At 37.9% G+C, this 17,964-nt stretch overlaps 1 protein-coding gene across 2 annotated transcripts in view; it reads left to right on the forward strand.

Moving 5' to 3' along the window:
* LOC138180528 (uncharacterized) overlaps positions 1–17,964 on the forward strand; it is a 77,691-nt gene that overhangs the window by 41,276 nt on the left and 18,451 nt on the right. Inside the window, exon 2 of one of the 2 annotated variants that reach the window (XM_069114460.1) lies at positions 2,040–2,123. The exons of the other annotated variant lie outside the window; for it this stretch is intronic. The gene's annotated coding sequence lies outside the window, so the exon portion shown is untranslated. The remainder of the gene's footprint in view (positions 1–2,039; positions 2,124–17,964) is intronic. 2 annotated transcript variants of the gene reach the window in all.

A 17,964-nucleotide genomic window follows, 5' to 3' on the forward strand; every position in this document is an offset into this window, starting at 1 on the left:
GTTTTAATACCGATGTATTCGTTTCCACGTTACGCTTCTTCCGTCTCCTTCAATTTTTTCTTTTGTTCTTGCATGCTTTTTATATCACGAAACCTTTCTCACAGAGGCGAACGATCGAAATTTGCTAAATCATACTGTCTTGCAGATTTTCTGTAAAGCTTTCTTATGATATTTCTCTTCTGTTTTGAATTTAAGTGTTTGCCTTCGATCTCGGGTTTCTATCAACTTCGTAACGCGCGTTTTGCTGATCTTTGTGCTAAGTGTGGTACATTTAAAGTACATAGTTACGTTACTAACCATGATACCGCGTTATCAGTGCGCGTTTATCAACTGAAGCTAAAATTCATGAATTGTAGTTAGATTTAATAGTGTCAGAGTTTATAAATATAATAAATGATCGATTCGTAGGCAACGTATAGGTAGGTAAATATAAATTTTAATATCTGGTATTTGGTATCGTGATTATGCTTTTCAGTGTAATTCTCACTTCGTGATTATGCTTTTTAGTGTAATTCTCACTTTAATATCGAATATTAGTATTTTTATTCGGTATTCGTTGATGAATTTATCGGATAAGTATAGCTTGATACACCTTCGCGTTCGTAGAATATTACGATAAATTGCTTTATCCTCGATCCCTGGCTTCCTCACATTAAATTGGATGAATCGTCATTCATTCTTATACCTAACAGAAGCTAGATTTTCAAGTATAAGTAGGTACATGTATTTGATAACTGGCTACCATTTCGTCATAAATTATCAAATTTGCGCAATTGACATCGCTTTACTAGATATTTTCCAAGATTATTATTCATCTATGAGTTTAGTTTCTGTTTCAAAATGTGAATTCATAGAGAAAGTAATATATCAACCTACTTACTTATCAAAGCCTATTTACAATTTTTTCTCGCATTTTTTTTTCATAGGCCTGTATTAAAATATCTGTACTGTACCTTTTAAAGTGAGAATGATAATCGCGTAACAATCGAAAATAATTAAGCAGACTTCTATAAGAATTTATTAATAATGCAAACAAAATGGAATATCTCTCACACCTTGCATAATTACCAATTGTCACTCTATGTAAATATTCTCTAAAGGCACTATTCGTCTTAAATCTTCACGCGAGTATTCTATTATAGAATCTAATATAATAGAATTTAATCTGATATAGAATATAGAAACAAACCCGTGTCGTTATATTATTTTTGCACGAGTGGTGTACCCAGACATCCAGTCGCGATCGTGACAATGTCTCTAGTACCTAGATCCCCTAACACTCGTAATATGTCGCCGGAATTCATTCCCGATCCGAGCAAACTGCAGTGCTTTTCCTTTTTTCACAAAGATTCCGTCGCTCAGCGTGCTCCTGAGTCTGGGCCAAGAGACGCTTTCAAAGAGAAGCGTTCACGATCCTAATGCGATAAACCGTCGCGCAGAAATAAACCCAGCTAAAACAGAAACGGACCCGAGAAAGTTCAAACTATGGATGAGTTAGAATAGTTTGGCAAGAGTGAACGATTAACCTAAGTGGGAGGAAAAAGAGGAAGGAGGAAGATGCAGGAAAGAAGAAAGTATCGGACAGAAACGAATATGTCTGCAAATTGGCGACAGATAAAAAAGCGTTCGACGAAAGGGCATGGAAGAAAGAGGCGAAAGGGAGGAAGCTTTGAAGACCGATTTCGCATTCTGCAGAGAGCTAGTCAGCGGCTAACTATAAGAGGAGCTAACTATAAACCGGACTCCCTACCCCCGGTCGCTATTTCCAGCGTTGCGCTTGTCGCACTGCCAAACCCCCCTTGGTCTGTTCGCATCGTTCTTCCTCTTTCTCGTCACCCTTTCGATCGCCCCTGCGACCGCGCGAACGTCGCGTTCTTAATGCTTTTCTTTCATCGTTAAAGTCAACGTATAAAATTATACAGTTAATTTGATTCTGTAACAATTGTACACATTTTATATATTACATAATGTAACAATTGTACACATTCTATATATACTACATAATGTAACATTTGTAACATTTTAAAATTTTGTTTCAGATACAACCATACCAGTAGAGAATATCGATCAATAATGCTGTAAAACTTTGACCGCCAGTTTTTGTTTAAAGTAGCAGTAAAATCGTAAGTGATTTATAATTTTTTAGAGTAATACTAGGATTATTTTGGAAAGTACTACAAATTCTTATGCCCTTATAGAGAATGCATTCAATCATTAAAACCATGAAACGTTCGTCGGAAATGTTTGTTCGGAACAGTACTCTATACAAACTGTAGGTTGATTACCACGAAGACCTATTTCACAAGACATCGTTTTCGTGATTCGTTCGCACGGCAATTTGTTAACGACCGTTTAAACAAACATTACTTTACGAGACGCTCGACACATCGTTATCGAAGATCCAAAGAAGCAACAGCCATTAAAATCAATCCACCATGTGACGTCAACTCTTTTTCTCAAGACGCATTTTATTAACATACTCACATCCAATCGCTTTCGCGAATGGTGGCAATAACGACCGTTTGCATTGCGGTTTTACAGAAATTGATTTCGTTCCTTTTTCCACGATCGCAATTGGAACGATCGTAAATCAGTCAGCACCACTTGCCACGCTCGCATAGAAACTCTTCCTATCTCGTTAGGACATTCAGCCGATGCGATCAAAAGTTCGATTTGTACGATCATTGTTTTGTTCTTCAAACTCGGATTCGGAATCGTTTGAGAAAGGGCTAGAAACGCGACTTGAACCGTAATATATATATTGGACGGTCTGGAAATTCCTTAAATATTCGTTTTCAAGCATGTAGTCGAATGCCTTCGTAAAGCACTAATTTATTTAGTAAGTGAGCAATTATGTTCACATACGCGAAAGATGTGAACCGACAAACGTATAAACTAGCGGTTAATTTTTATGTACAAGAACTCCCGCAGTCATGATTCGACGTTCGCGTTCATTGAATTACGCACAATTACGTAAAAGCCTGATTATTTATCGATCGCAAGGATCTATAAATTTCCTCTTTCGTATATAGCCGATTTAAGTGCCGCCGGTAAAAATAAATGTCGCTTCCCGAATACAATTTGATAAATTAATATTGGGAACACCGACAGGTTTGGTGTGTTCGACGTGTTCCGTTTTAATATCCGATTTCCTACGCTGATTATACGGTTCAATTCGTTAATAATCAAAAGACATTTGTGATCGCAAATCGGATTAACTTTCGTGTCAACGACACTACGTCTGCTGATGTCCGTATTAGCGAGTTAATTGATGTGATGCGACATTTAGAATGGAAATGGCGTGTTCGTTATTGCAGAATAATGCTGAATTTAGATCGAAAACGTTAATTATCGTGACTCGTAGACTCTGCAGAGAAATTAACCTAATCACTCCCAAATTAGTTACCAACTCTCGGCGCTTTATCGATGCTAGTATGAAGTCCGTAAAAATATAAATATTTGTAATTTATTTTCAGAAAAAGCATCGTTTGAGAAATCAACGTAAATTTGGTTTCCTACGTCGCCACGATACGAGAGCGCCGATCGCATAGAAAACTCGACTAATTAAAAGTTGTCGAACACGCGTCGAAGTCTGGAAATATTCGAGCAGATTACTTCATTTACATCAATTAGAAAGATTTTTTCGTGTCGATGCTTTCTGAACGAGTGTCGTGCGTTTACAGTAACATAGTGTGAAACATTTTGTTGACGCCTTATTAAGCATTGTAGAACTATCGTTTACCGCGAGAAAGCATCTATGAAAACCGAGGAGTACGCCAATTAGAAGTTATCAAATAACTGCAAGTGTTTTAACATATCTTGACAAATTATTTTTTTTTCACATTTAATCTTAATTAAAACGAAATTAAAGATCTCAAGAAATATATGTTCAAAAGGTTTAAGAGGTTGTTGCCCTGTGTATATCGTCTTTTATTTTAATATTAAATACAATAGTCGGATATTTCTCGGGCGAAGCTTATACATCTACTAACAACATACAGACCTAAGATATCTCGTGATTCAGTTTGAATTTTCGGCTTATTTAGATATTCCATGAGTCGTGCATACTATATCAAACGCAAAAGAGCGCTATGATAAATGGACGAATGAAAAAGCCCGATCGAGCTTATGTTTCCGGAAGCAACTACCCTCGCACACCGCTGAGACGAGTACCAACAAATTGTTACCTCGTTATATACTTGCGTATATCGAAAGACGCGACCCGAATTTTAATTTGGAACGGCTTCTTCTTTCTCGTGGCGAGAGAGAAGCGGAATCGTATTTCGATATTTTCGCGTTAGCGACATGCGTACGGCGTTGAATACAGGCACGTGCATAGATTAAAATTGCACGTGGGTGCGAATGCATACACATTTATATATGTAGATACTAGTACTGATGTACGTATATGCACACAGAGAAGTTCAATTAAGCGTGGACTTGCAACGGATCGAAGCTCGTGAGGTCAGTGCTCGGACCTATTTCAACGACGTTGAGCCGCTTTCATTGGCTAAATTCTATTATTTATTTACGGCTGTGCTACTCCTCCATCGAACTTGAGAGAGCAGAAAGAGCCGAGGCTTTCATGGCTTCAAAGAGACTCTCTCATGCTATCGCGTGTGTAGTGTCGCTAACAGGTGAACGGGCAGAGGAAGATAGAAACCTTTGGAAATGGGATTAGAGATTCAGGAGGTCATCATAGAGATTCTTCCCGGAAAATTTTATCGTCGATTCTTGGAGTAATGAACTTCGAGAGCGGTTAAAAATGTTGCGACGTGCTTTTCCATTTGAAGTCCTTCGAGGTAAAATTTGTAAGAGGATTTAGTAGTATCTTTTTTATCGCATATGTCATTTAATTGTTTATTTCAATTGCATTTAGTGATATACAGAGTGAAATAATAGCAGAATGGTAATGATGTATGATATGTGATATTGTTGTAAGAAATGACAGTGACAGGATCAAATTATCATAGCGATAGTTGTTAGCTGCATTATATCGTATTTTTCAAGATTGATATTTTTATGATTTGTAAGTAACTTACATTTTTTAGAAGATCTGTATTCGTTATTATAATTGTACAAGTTGGGTATAAGATTCCATTGGAATTTTTCATTTCATAACAATCTGAATAGTCCTCTTAGTTATGCCTCTATGAAATGAATTAAAACGGGTTGTATCAGTAGTTTAGAATTTTCTACCATGCAAGTGGTATTGGCTTGCTGTTTTCTGTGTGTTACAAGAAACCAGACTTGTAACGATAATGTTCGTTTAAATTTTACGCATTGGTTCTCGACGTGTACAGTAGCGTGGGGTTGTTTTATGTTTATTCACCGTTTCGTCGATCGTGGAATTACATCGATGACTAAAATGTTTGATGGCAATAAAAGAAAATTCCAGACAACATTCCACGTAACATAATTTTCGGAATCACTAACGGTGATAACTCCTATAATTATGAATTCAAGACGAAAGAGGAGGAGAGATTTCAAAGACTGAGAAATTTAATATTTGAAAATGACACGTATATTGCGTTTTTCTCATATAAATATGTTTTCCTATTTCTATTCCCTTCTATTTCCTAATTTGAATTCCACATTTGAACGCACACGCTCATTTTTTTTAATCTTAAATACATTAAAGGCACAATCATGAAATTAACCAAACAACCCCAAACATAAAATAATACCAGCAACCTGCGAATTACTTTGAAAGATGCATTATTCCGCGAAACTGCGTTAAAGTGAAACGAACAAAAGGCTAAGCTTGAGTTAAACTTTTAACGAAGCTTCTTCATAAAGCAAAGAGACCTCATCGCTTTGGAGCAGCATTTCACGTGTTCCCGGGGCAAAGATTCAACTCAACCGTCTAATTACAGCCGGTTCTCTAGGAATTAAGTTGGCGTTTAAAGTTTACAGGCCGCGTTAGGTCGGCCCGTTTCTCTCACGTCGGAGCGCACTGTGATTTTCGAGCGATTAACCGGCCAAACGTGATTAGAGCCGAGCGAAACTGAATTAGCCCCGCTAGACTCGTGGCGTTTCTGAAAAACCGAGTTCGTGCCCGATCAAGCAGGGATCGCGTGTACATCCGGTGCATCTCAGGAACAAATGTTTTTCCTGCTTCTCCTTTAATTGTTTGATATCTTCCAGAGTTATCTTAATTGCTTTAATTAATATCTTAAATTACTTTGTTCCGTTTCCTTCAAATTTTGAAAGAAAATCTTCGTTTCAAGTATTATCGAAAGAAATCATTTTAATTTCTCTAATTTATCAGTTTGATTGTAAGGAATATCAGCCTTATATCGTTCCAGTATTTGTGTTGAAATATCGCATCGGTTGTTTGCGAAAAAAAAACTTAGATGAATGATGTAGAGATTGCAACATTACAGCAGCATCGTACATTCGATAAAAAGAAATCATTGGTATTTGCAGGAATCGTATTGCAAAATCACTGGCAATTTCTGTTCCTACGTTCTCAAGACAATAGAATCGATTTGTATAATTTAAATGGAAAAAAGGACATCCAATGCTAAATTTAATTACACATCGTAAAAAGACATTCTATTAAACTTTAAACACTTCATCTCACGCATTCCCAAAGAATTTTGCTACTAACTTTTTAATGAAATTTATTTATCTTAACCCATCTATAATTTAAATATTCTTTCGAAATTTCTTCGAAAATGTAGCGACATTTGAAACCATCTTTTCTTCTGGATATTACATGGGCTGTAATACACAGGCCAAAATGAACGTCGCGCAACAGTCTCTATTACAAATTCAGTCATTACGAAATTTGAAATAATTAGCCAATGATTAAAGCTATAAACGTACAATCGAGGGTTTTAACACGCGAAAGTAAATGCACGTGCCTTCGTGTATGATTCAAGATTTTATTGCCTCGATCTGTGTAAGAAAGATTCTCTAAGCTACGAGTGGAGATTGTAAAAAAGGCAATGGACGTAGTTTTCAGGGGAAAGCATTTTATTGCAAGTAAATGGTGCATTTGCGACAAGTGTCTCCTTTCGAATTCTTTCGTCAGATAATGTACGTAAAAATCGAAAGAAAATTAACACAGATTCTCGAAACTCAAGATAATTTTCTGGCAAGCTATTTCTACTCCTAAACGGTATCGTAGCGTCACAAGTTAATAAAGAGAGAACAAATTTCTATAAATACAAAGAGGTAGCTTTGCAGCTGAAAACCCTGTTGAATATTTTTTTTCCACTTCGCATACTTGGACAATCTCGTCGCGTGCAAGTTCTCTCAATTCGTAGTAGCTTCACAGATTGTGCGTAATTCCAGGCGAAAGGAAAATCATGTTATGTCGTAATACGAATTCGATTCACGGTCGAACTGCCTACTGCTGGTAAATATGATGAAATTCGTGGAGGATTTTTAATTTCAAGGAGAGATTAATACGAGTTTTTTCTGCTGACTGAGATAGAAGCTCGAGGGTAGTTGGCTTAAGAGAGTAGATTGGCAAAGATCAACAAATGTGCAACTTAAAGCTAACGAAGCTTTGAAACTTTCTTGTATTTCGGACCGAGTTAGATTTATTATATAGTATTACATATGAACTTTCGATCGAATTTGCACTTATATGATGTGAAGTAAATGTTTCATTAATTTTCCTTTCGAAAAGAATTTTACGTAATCAGTGCAGCAGCCAGACGTGTAGAATTTGGAAGAAGTTAAACAATTCGTGTCATATTGAAATATAGGTCAGCGGAAAGACCTGATAAGTGGAGAACTTCAATCGTGCAAACGACATATTGATAAGGAACCCTTTCTTCATTCACAAATATTTTATGCAGTTTTGAGTACTTTCTGTCGCTATGAGATCTTTTTTACCGGTTGCAATTAATTTGGACTTGGAATTATCTTGGAATCGTATAATGAAACGATGTTTCCAGAAAGATATCGCTATGGGATAGAGAGAAAAATATAAAATAGGGAGCTGCAAACTTGGCGAACAATTTTATACAGTACCCATGCGTTATTTTTAAAGAGTCAAAGTAAAAGATCATCTAAGTCGAACAGCTTTCTCAGAATATTTTCGTCTCTTTTTAAACCAAATTTGCAACATCGGTCATAAAAAATTTTTCGTTCGGGCACAACTGGACAGGCGAATGTTTTAATACAGAAAACGTATTATGTAAATAGTGGTTGGACGTTCGGTGGAACATCTGTGCCTCGAACTCCGTAGCGTGTAATATCGAAAATTACAGACATGGCGCAGCCTTTTGACGAGGGTCGGGGAAAGCTGAAGAAACTTCGTAGTACGTTATGTCATGTTCAATAGGGGAAACGTAAAAGAGTCGAAGCGGCCCCAATGTACTAGAATGCGGAGTTGAACGTGTTTTTTTTTTTGTTCGAAATAATAAAGGCGTAACTGGAGAGCATAGCAATGCGACGGAAAGCAGCGAGTTAATTGGAAATCGTTGCTGTAAGTAAATTATCACTTACGGTGTCTTCGAGGAAATTCCCTCGGTCGATATGTTTCGAAGGAGTAGCATTCGATGCTAAATTAGAAATTTTATTACAGTTAAGGAAATTCTTACTGAATTTATTTGTGAAAATGAACTTTCTAAGAATATCGGATGACTATTTCGTTAATTCGATACATTTCGATAACTAACGGATGATAAAATAAAATAGAAGACGATGTAACAAATACGTAAACATGATACTAGTAATCATCCTGGCATGGTTAACAATATCGTGAACGCCTGAAATAAATTATATTTATTTTCTGTTTGCGATCGATCATGCAATTTCCTGATCGTGATTTAATATATTGTGTATACAGACGAATTGTCTGATAATTTGTAGCTGAATATGATGAACTTAAATTGCTTATATAGTTCCGTATCCTGTCACGTATAAATTTTCTTCCCTTTTTTAAATCGTTGTATTATCCACCGATTTATGCTTCGAGATATTCCTTAGCTTATGCCAATAAATATCCTATCTATCCTTTTTATCGTTCCTTGGGGGTTCAGCCTGAAACCGTGTCAGTTGTTTTACTCTTGTTTGACTCGGTTGCATGAGTCATTTAATGTACAATTTAATGTACAAACGATTTATTATTTGTTTGGCATAACTTTAATCTAGAATAGAATTCTGTTAATAGACTAGGGCTATCATAGGGCAATAAAGTAGATTATAAAGTGATATATTAAAAAAAAATAAAAGATTCCTTTTTCTTAGTACCAAAAAAGAAAAGAACCACTAGAACAAAATATTAGTTTTTTCAGTACAATATGAGTTATCGTTTTTATCGAAAATTAGTCGATCGCGCAAACTCCGTTTACATTCCAGCGAATCCATAGCACGCGTAGGACGGTCGAGGGAAACAACGTTAATTTCTAAATTACCTAACGAACGGACTGGCGAATGAGCGTGGCGTATAATGGATATAACGCTCCGAGTTGGACTCTCATTGATCGTGCAACGAACCATCAATTTTTCAGAATTAATTTCGCTCGAATTTTACCGGTTGGCTGGAAAGTATGCAACAAATGTTTCACCTTCTCTGTACGCTGTCGAACGACGGCAGTTGTGCGTATGTATGGTGCGCGACACCTCTTCACCGACAAGCAAGTCGAGTGAAAGTACTCGGAATTCTTGTGGCCAGTTTGAGCCGAGGGTTCGCCTCTGAAGAGGCTTACGCAACGCGTATGGTAACAGGTGTATTACCTGTGTAATAACGTGGCCGCAGCTCGTTCACACTTACGTATCAGCTACGATGTTGTGACGCGTGTAAAAATGTCGCGAACGCGAAGCTCTCGAATTACTTGTTATAGTAGAGTAGAGTAGAGTAGAATAGAGTAGCATCGAATCGAAAGAGACGGTAGGTCGCACGATTCGAGCCGAGATAGAAACGAGAAGTTGATCGAACCCTATGTCGAAGTATCGCGAGCGTAATATGGTCTATCGGTTCGGACAATTGGGACAAGAAATATTGAAATAGATGTAAAGAAAAATAATGGATAGAAGGGGTGTTGTCCTGACTTTGAGAGGCAGAAACAAGTAGTCCGAAGTGGGTTAAAAGATTTGAGTATCGTGAATTCGATTAAAGCTGTACCAAGACATATATAGTCCAGAGAATTGATTCGAGACCAAGAAACATTATGACTCATGGATTGGATTATAGAGATATAGAGATCTTGGTTAAAAAGAAAGTATTTGTAGTGGGTGAATTCAATTAGGTTTGTAAGGAGATATGGCACAGATATTGTGAATCGAGTCAAACTTGAGACGGGAACATATTTGATGGATGCCGCAGTAAAATCTATGGAGTGCAAGGAATTGAATTAAAATTACGATAAGAAATACCGAAATACGTAAACTGAATTAAAAATATGTAAATCGCTGATAAGGAAAAAGTTATCGTAGTAGGTGAATTAGGTTACAGAATTACAGTTATAGGGAATTATATCTTGTCGATGTTATTTCTATTGCCAATTTTTATTTTTAATTCTACCCTCATTCGCCATATCCTACGGAATATAACGACAAACGAGAACGTGCAGAAACATTTCCCAAATAAATATCTAGAAACGCAAGTATTGCAAAAGATGCACAGGTATTGGAAGTAACGTGCGGAACATCAGCGCTCGTGCGAATCGAAATTACTTGCATCTTTTGACGATAGAATTTTTTTTCAGTCGAACGTGACATTCTAAGAGAGCGTGGTTACTCGTTGACACTCGCGATTGATTCCTGGTACATTACGTCTGTCGCATTATATCAATCGGCTGCTGCTTAAATTACTGGTTGTGCAAGGAATGCGTCTGAATCTCAGCCTACAAAGCGCATACCAACATCGACGTGTCTATTGAACGCTCACGTGCAAATTGCTACGCGATTGGATCGCCCGCGTCATTTTCCCAAGTAGTCGATGGATGTGTTCTAAGAATCGAGATCGAAAGAACTTGACGCCCAGAGAAATAACAGCGTTCTATCTTATTGCATGATAGGGATGAATAAATATCTAGTATAAAAAATGTGGTTGTAAATTGTTTGGCAATCGTAAGGAAATATGCGGTTGTTTGTGAATAAGATAATACGGCAAAAAAGTGTGTATCATAAATCTCTGTTTAATTTATGATATGAAAATAGCAAAGTTTCCATTAAGAAGAATATTTTACTTGCTATACTTGTAACTGCGTATCTATTGTAGTATCCAGAATAAAGGAAACAGACATTAATGAAAAACGAAAACAAATATTCTTATTTCCCTATGTTATAACACGCGTTCAACGTTGAAGTGCTATCACTGTAATTAATATAGCCCTTAGAAAGGAAATGAAGAAGTACGTGTACAAAATCGACGGAAACAATGGGTGACTATACCGGTAAGCGATGGAACACCTACAAGGCTAGACGAGCAAACATTCGAGCAAGCTCCCCGAGCGAAGAGCGATTAGAAACACCGTGACCAACGCTATTTCATTTCTCAGCTGTGTGGAATTCATGTTAACGAGTAATTGAATGTAAAGGGGCGTTTGCGCAGACTGTCGCGCCACGGTTGAAGCATCAAAGAAGAAATATCTTCTGTGCCTGCGAGAATAGCGTTTAAATTGACGATCAAAAGGCCGAATTTATAATACTATAATTTATAGTAACGACAATTAATGGGCAGATTTGTATTTATGCGAAATGACAGAGTTTCTTCGTGTGGTCTCAAACGGCCAGGAACCATCATTTCTCGCTATGGTCAACGTTAATTTCGAATTAACGTTAACGATAATTGATGCTTACTTATCCCGCATCTGCGTAAAATTGCACAGACTCATTGTGCCTCGATAGCCATCGAAATCATTATCCTGGATTCTGGTGCGAATGTTCGTTTCGATTTAATGCTTGTGACAATCGAGATCCGAGGCTGCTCTCTCTTTCGCATCGCGGACTTTCATCTCGAGTATGGGCTCTAAAGTTTAACTTCTTGGATCATTTTTCGATTTTCTGTATCGCAGATCTTAACGTTCCGTGTCTTTAATTATCAATCGGAATACAAGAGTACCTAGAAATATTTTAAATCGAAGCAGCAAAAATTCTCGCAGATTCTCTCGTACTAAAAATTGTGTTAAAGAATTAGAAAAAATAAGATAATACATCATTCAAGAAACGTACGTTAATCAAGATTCTTTCAAAGATTATCAGAAGGACGAATGGTAGAAAAACGCAAGGTCGAATATTTTCTGGATGCATGCGATTGTACACGATGTATGCTTCGAACGTAGATTCTAAAAGATTTAGCGAGAATGCAGAGCCGATCGATTTACACGAGTGAAAGGATGAAGAACGTGTCTGCCACGCGTCATTGGTACGGAAAATGATGACTGTAAATAAACGTATGCCGCGTCTCGTGCGTGATTATTACTCGATACGAGATAAATATCTCACATGTAGTTGTCGTTGAAAAGATTGGAGTTTCAAATTGTTAAGTATACGTATTTCTGAATTGTGACAAAAACCATTACGCTTTGAAGAAAAAATTTACTCACGATTTATAGACAGGAATGGAATTTCGTATTACTTACCTACATCCAGTTATTAATGATAGAGCGATTGCGATAATTGCCGCATTAATATAGCAAGCGGACTAACGTTCTCCTTATTTACTTGTATAGAATTAGTAAAACTAAGACGGCCCGACTGAGAATAGATCTAAAAAATTGTGTTTAACGTTACTTCATAATCGTTGTTCGCAGAAGTGGAGTAGCTCTGTTCGAAAGAGCGAAAGAGTGAAAATAGAAATGCGTTGTTCGCCGTGTTTGGCGAGCGTTCCGCTTAAGTATCACGGGTATTTCAACATCCGTGAAACTTCCTCGTAGATAAAGGAAAACAGATCGATCAATTAAACGTAATTAACCGGTATAGATATACGTTTCGGTTAGAAAGAGTTTCTCGAATAGGAGTGATATATCACGCGAGAAACGTAGATAACAGAAATTGCTGATAGGTTAGCGACGAAATAGATATTATTCGCTCCTTCTATGCCATTCTTATCGATCGGACAAATGGAAAGTTCGATTAGTTCCGCGTTCGACCCGATACAAATTTCTACACTCCGCTGTAGCAGAGAAAAATCCTTATCTGCTAATGATATTTTAAAAGCGGCACATGGAAAACTGACAGCCCTGTTTAGACCGCATTCTACAAAAAGTTATTGCAAATATGTAGTCAGTCCCAAGGTGTTAAGATAAATCTGCGGCATGTGGAAGAATTTCTAAATATGTTGCGTAAATTGAGATTGAAGAGGATAAATATGATATAAGTGAATTCCGCGCTAAACTATTTATCTTCACATGCAGTATTTAAAGACATATAGGACGTTTCATACTATTACACATATTATTTTTTTAGCTATTGAAAATGCGAATTGTTTTTCATTTAAAAGTATATCTACTATTTTATTTCTGTTTTATTTTTGCCAATCAATTAGACACGCGTTCCAAAATGCGTTTAACGATAAGTATTATGTATATTTGAATGTTAATCTCGCGCGCAAACTTCGAAGCTACCCTGTATACACTTTTACAATGCAGGCTGCAATTTTCCCGCGTAAAAGCATCTCCTTGGAGAAAGATGATTACATAGACGGTTATACGAGCACCCGAGCGGGATAGAAATTCGATGACGTTCTACTTAACATCCACTTGGAATAAAGGATTGAACTTCCGCGATAAAATCTCGTTAGGTTTCTCCTATGTTTAGAAATTTCTCGTTGGGGTCAACCACGGAGAAGCGTCTTTGCCGTTCTATGAACCTAGTTATTATGCTGGCGATTTTAAAGGCGAGTAAAATTTTTGGCGTATTTTTCGTCAAGTATTACGTGAAAAACTGGAAAAATCGAAAGAATTTCCGTGACGCGAGATTTCTCCCTATTAGAAACCTGGTTCGAGTTAAACACGTTACGCTATTAGGATTTCTTTATTGTTATTGCGTGAAACGAAAGGAATTTTGAAATAAGCATGTGTACATACAAACTCGCTTCATAGATGTATTTAAATAGAATTTAATTCTGTCATCGTTTCTAACGACAAAGATTAGTCGTATTTGTAGTCCACGTTAGATTTCTTCCGCGATGATCCCGGAAGCGGATGCTCCTCGATCACGAAGTCAGAGTGGTAAATCAAGCGTTCGAACTTGGAAGCGATCCGTTCTCTTCCGATCTCATCTGGCCTGGGACGCGTCTGAATGTGATTGATCCCCTACGAGGCGCGTACGGCACTCACTTCTCCGACGATGATCTCTCTTCTCCAAAGGCTGGTTGTCAGCTCGCGCGGGTATATACGTGTTCTCGCGTCAGTTGACTCGGCACGTGCGTTACGTGAAATCGTGTAATAATATTCCCCCGATGGCACGATGGAGCATTGCAGTCGCACAGCAGTGGGAGCCACCGCAAGGACTTTCTCCAGCCTGAAGCGTAGTGCGTCTCGTAAGTTTCTTCGTAAGTTTGGTAGTTCGCCCTCAAACTCGAGACCCGACCCACCTGTGTCTTCCTTTCTTTTAATCTTAATTTTAATTGTTGTCGCTGATGTACTAGGGCTTCGTGGTTTTATCGGTGCGCCTCGATAAAGCTAAATCCGAGTTTGGTCTGCGGTTCGGCGTAACCTGATGGAGGATGATGGTTAGGTGTTACTTGTTGAAAGATTTTATGCGCGTTTCTCGGTCAATCGAGAGGAGACCTTGGTCCTCGGAAACGAGCGTTTTGAAATCGCTGTTAACCTCTACGCGATATACCTGTATGAGATATAGATGTGCAGGTACCGTATGCTTATACGCCGATCCCGATACTGTTCGTTTAATAGGGTGGCTCAGATTTGGTAGTACAAAGCGTTTCTTACGCGTATAATTAATGAGTGATGTCACTATTTCTTTGCGAGTTGTATTCAATACGTCGTGTAACGAAGATATCGTGACATGTTTATCAAGACTGGGAGAAGCAGTAGTACAGGTATCAATAGCGTATGAAGAAATCGGCAGAAACCGAGAAGAAAATTTCTGGTTTATGTAACTAGTCGGAGAAAAATTTTTTCCCTTCGTATGTTGATTGATGGCGTTCTTAATGGCGATGAGTCCAGACAGAAAAAAGTCATTTTTCATCCCATCAATCGATTGGCGGTTTTCGAGATTCATACCTTGGTGTACCTGGCTTTCTTGATGAAACGGGACAATTTATCATTATAAATTAACGATGAGAATGTTTAGAATTGCATTTCAGGTAGCAGGAAAGAAGAAACGTCCCGTTTAATTTAGATATACAAGGTTCTCAGGACATTATTTGCAAGAATTCTTAACAAAAGATATTCTTACGCCCAATAGAGAGATTAAATATTTTATCTTGATTAAACCAATTATTTAATATATAACACGAATTAAACTTACTTATTCCGATTTAAGTCGCGCGAAAGTTTACTCTCGAGTCGAAAAGATGGTTTAATTACACGCATTGTTTCAGAAACTAACCGATGCGGTGCAACAATGGGTTGATTTTCACTCATGTCGAAAAATGATGTCCAAAGTTATTGGAAGCAAGGAAAGAAGTAGGACCGAAAGCAAGAGATAAATCCAAAACTCGAAAGTGGTCACTCTCGGTTAATTGGTCAAATAAAACGATACTTTTGGTGACTTTTGAAAGTTTTGATTAATGTGATTTTTTCTGTACAACGAGGAAATCGTAAAACACTCGAAAATAAAACGTCAATTAGCAACACGTGAAATCGAATCTGCCGAGTATAAAAGTAATGATCGATATCTCATTTAGGAAAGAAATTTTATTGCCGATTAACTGTCACAATTCCTACATTTTATTAACGTCGTATTTTATCGTTCCATCTTCCTTCTCCTAACTATCGTTTCTCGTTTAATGGAAAGCGTACAGTGGTGCGACGTAGCGATCCGAATCTACGTAAAATTTGGAAGCAGTGTTTTGAAGAAAAAATGTCACGTAAAGTGCCTTTTCTCCAAATTTTTGAAAAATTCCATGCATTTCAATAAATAGATTTCTAATCCACTAAAGATTACGTGATCAAACTTTTAGAATATTCACAGGCTCGAGTTATTATACCTAATTAGCAAATTCAGACTCCGTTATTTTCAATTACTTTCCAACATCTTGCGAGCTTATAATTTTTTATGGTAGGCCTAGAAATTTCCGAACGCAATGTGTGACACATCCAAAAAGGCTACAAATGATTTTAAATACTTAATTACTCCCCTACCGTTCTCTTTCGAGTGAGAACGATATAATTTCTCGTGAGCCGGCGATTGTTGAACATGTCTAGAGAGAGAGGGGAAGAGGAGGATAGCCGAGAAATTTTCATTTTCCATTTCACAACTCGCCTCGTCATTCATCATTCTTAACCATTAGTTCCGTCCATTCGCACCGCGTATATGAATATTTAACGAAAGCGTTCTCGAGGCTCGAAACCGGCCGATTCGGCTTATCCTTTCATCGTGGCCGGTCGCTTGCCGTGTTTCTAAGGTACTTTGGCGTTCGCCAGAATTCCAAAAAGGAAAGTTCCCTTTTAATAACGATGAAAACGGATACGCTCTCTTCGATACAAATAGAAAATTGCAATCTAACCGGGTTTTCTGTCGCGTATAATTGCTTCCGTGCACGTAAAACATATTTGCGACGATCAATACATATCGATATCAATACATACGATCAATACCGCGAATTAGTACAACATAAAGCTCCTGGCCTCGGTACCATTTTGTTTGCCACGAAAGGTGTACGAGTAGCGAAGATATTCGAGAGAGCTCGCGCGTACATCGTTTCCCTCATTTTTTACCATGAAATGTTCCATAAATGTTTTAACAACGTTCGTTGTAAATTGGCTTTTAATAGTTACTACTGACTTTCGCTTAAAGTAGACATTGTAGGCGTAATTGTAATTTCAGTCACGAAGGATCGTAGGTTATCTACGGTATATTTCAGCGAAGATGCAGCTTCCTTCTTTCTCCAGCTTGGTTTCTGTCAACAGCCAGTCAATTGTTACATGCTTTCTCTTGCACGTAACTATGATTTCTAAATCTTGTACGATGAATAAAAGATGTACTCGCGTGATAGATATCCTTCCGCTCTTTTTGAAAAGTAAAAGGAATTTGAATCTTTTATTCTAGCTTTCCGTTTCTTTATTGAGATACGAATTAACGCTTGGGTTAGCACGTAATTCAAAAGTAGTTACTTTCAACGTCGGCTATCTAGCCTGTCAAATATTGTCACAAAATGTTAATTTAAACCGGCAACAGCGTCGATCGGTTAAAAGCCTACCGTCGTACGCAATTATAATTGGCGCGACGTATTCCGGTCGAAAAAGGGTTTCGGCCCTGTCCAAAGATCTGGCATGTCGATTTCGCGGCCGCTGCCGGTTCCGTGGCTTGCAATCTCGCGATGAAACCGGTCACACGTCGACCAATAGACACGAGGAACACGTCTTCGAGTGTCTGACAGGTGGTTTCCGCGCGAATTAACGACTCTTTGCGGCTATCTGGTGCACGCGTTAATTAGGGGGCCGGGGCGTCCGACACGGGTTTTCTTTCCCGTTGGAACGAGAGTTTAACTCGTCGACGCGTCCATAAAAAACAAACGTGCAGCCTGTAGAGGGATACAAGAATCGATCTTGATGCGCCGGTCTCTCTTCGTCGTCGAACGATGATCAACGATTGTTGTCCTCGAGGAAGCTCCGCAAAGCCGAGAACTTTTGGAATAAAGAATACTGATTCAGGTGTTCTTTTAGATGCCCTAACCCCTGGAATGAGGTATGTTGTAAGGGATAAGACTGTGTCGAGATTTGATTGGTTTGGAGCAGATGCAATGCGTGTTTACATGGCGTTTGCTCGATGTCTGCTGAATTTCTTCACTCAATTAATGTTCCTTTGCATTCTCATACATAGACGGTACCATATTTGTATATGTGGTAGTGTCATCATCAATAGCATGTA

The sequence above is a fragment of the Bombus flavifrons genome, chromosome 6 (assembly GCF_040668555.2).
Source record: "Bombus flavifrons isolate JBK064 chromosome 6, iyBomFlav1_principal, whole genome shotgun sequence".
Lineage (NCBI taxonomy): Eukaryota > Metazoa > Arthropoda > Insecta > Hymenoptera > Apidae > Bombus > Bombus flavifrons.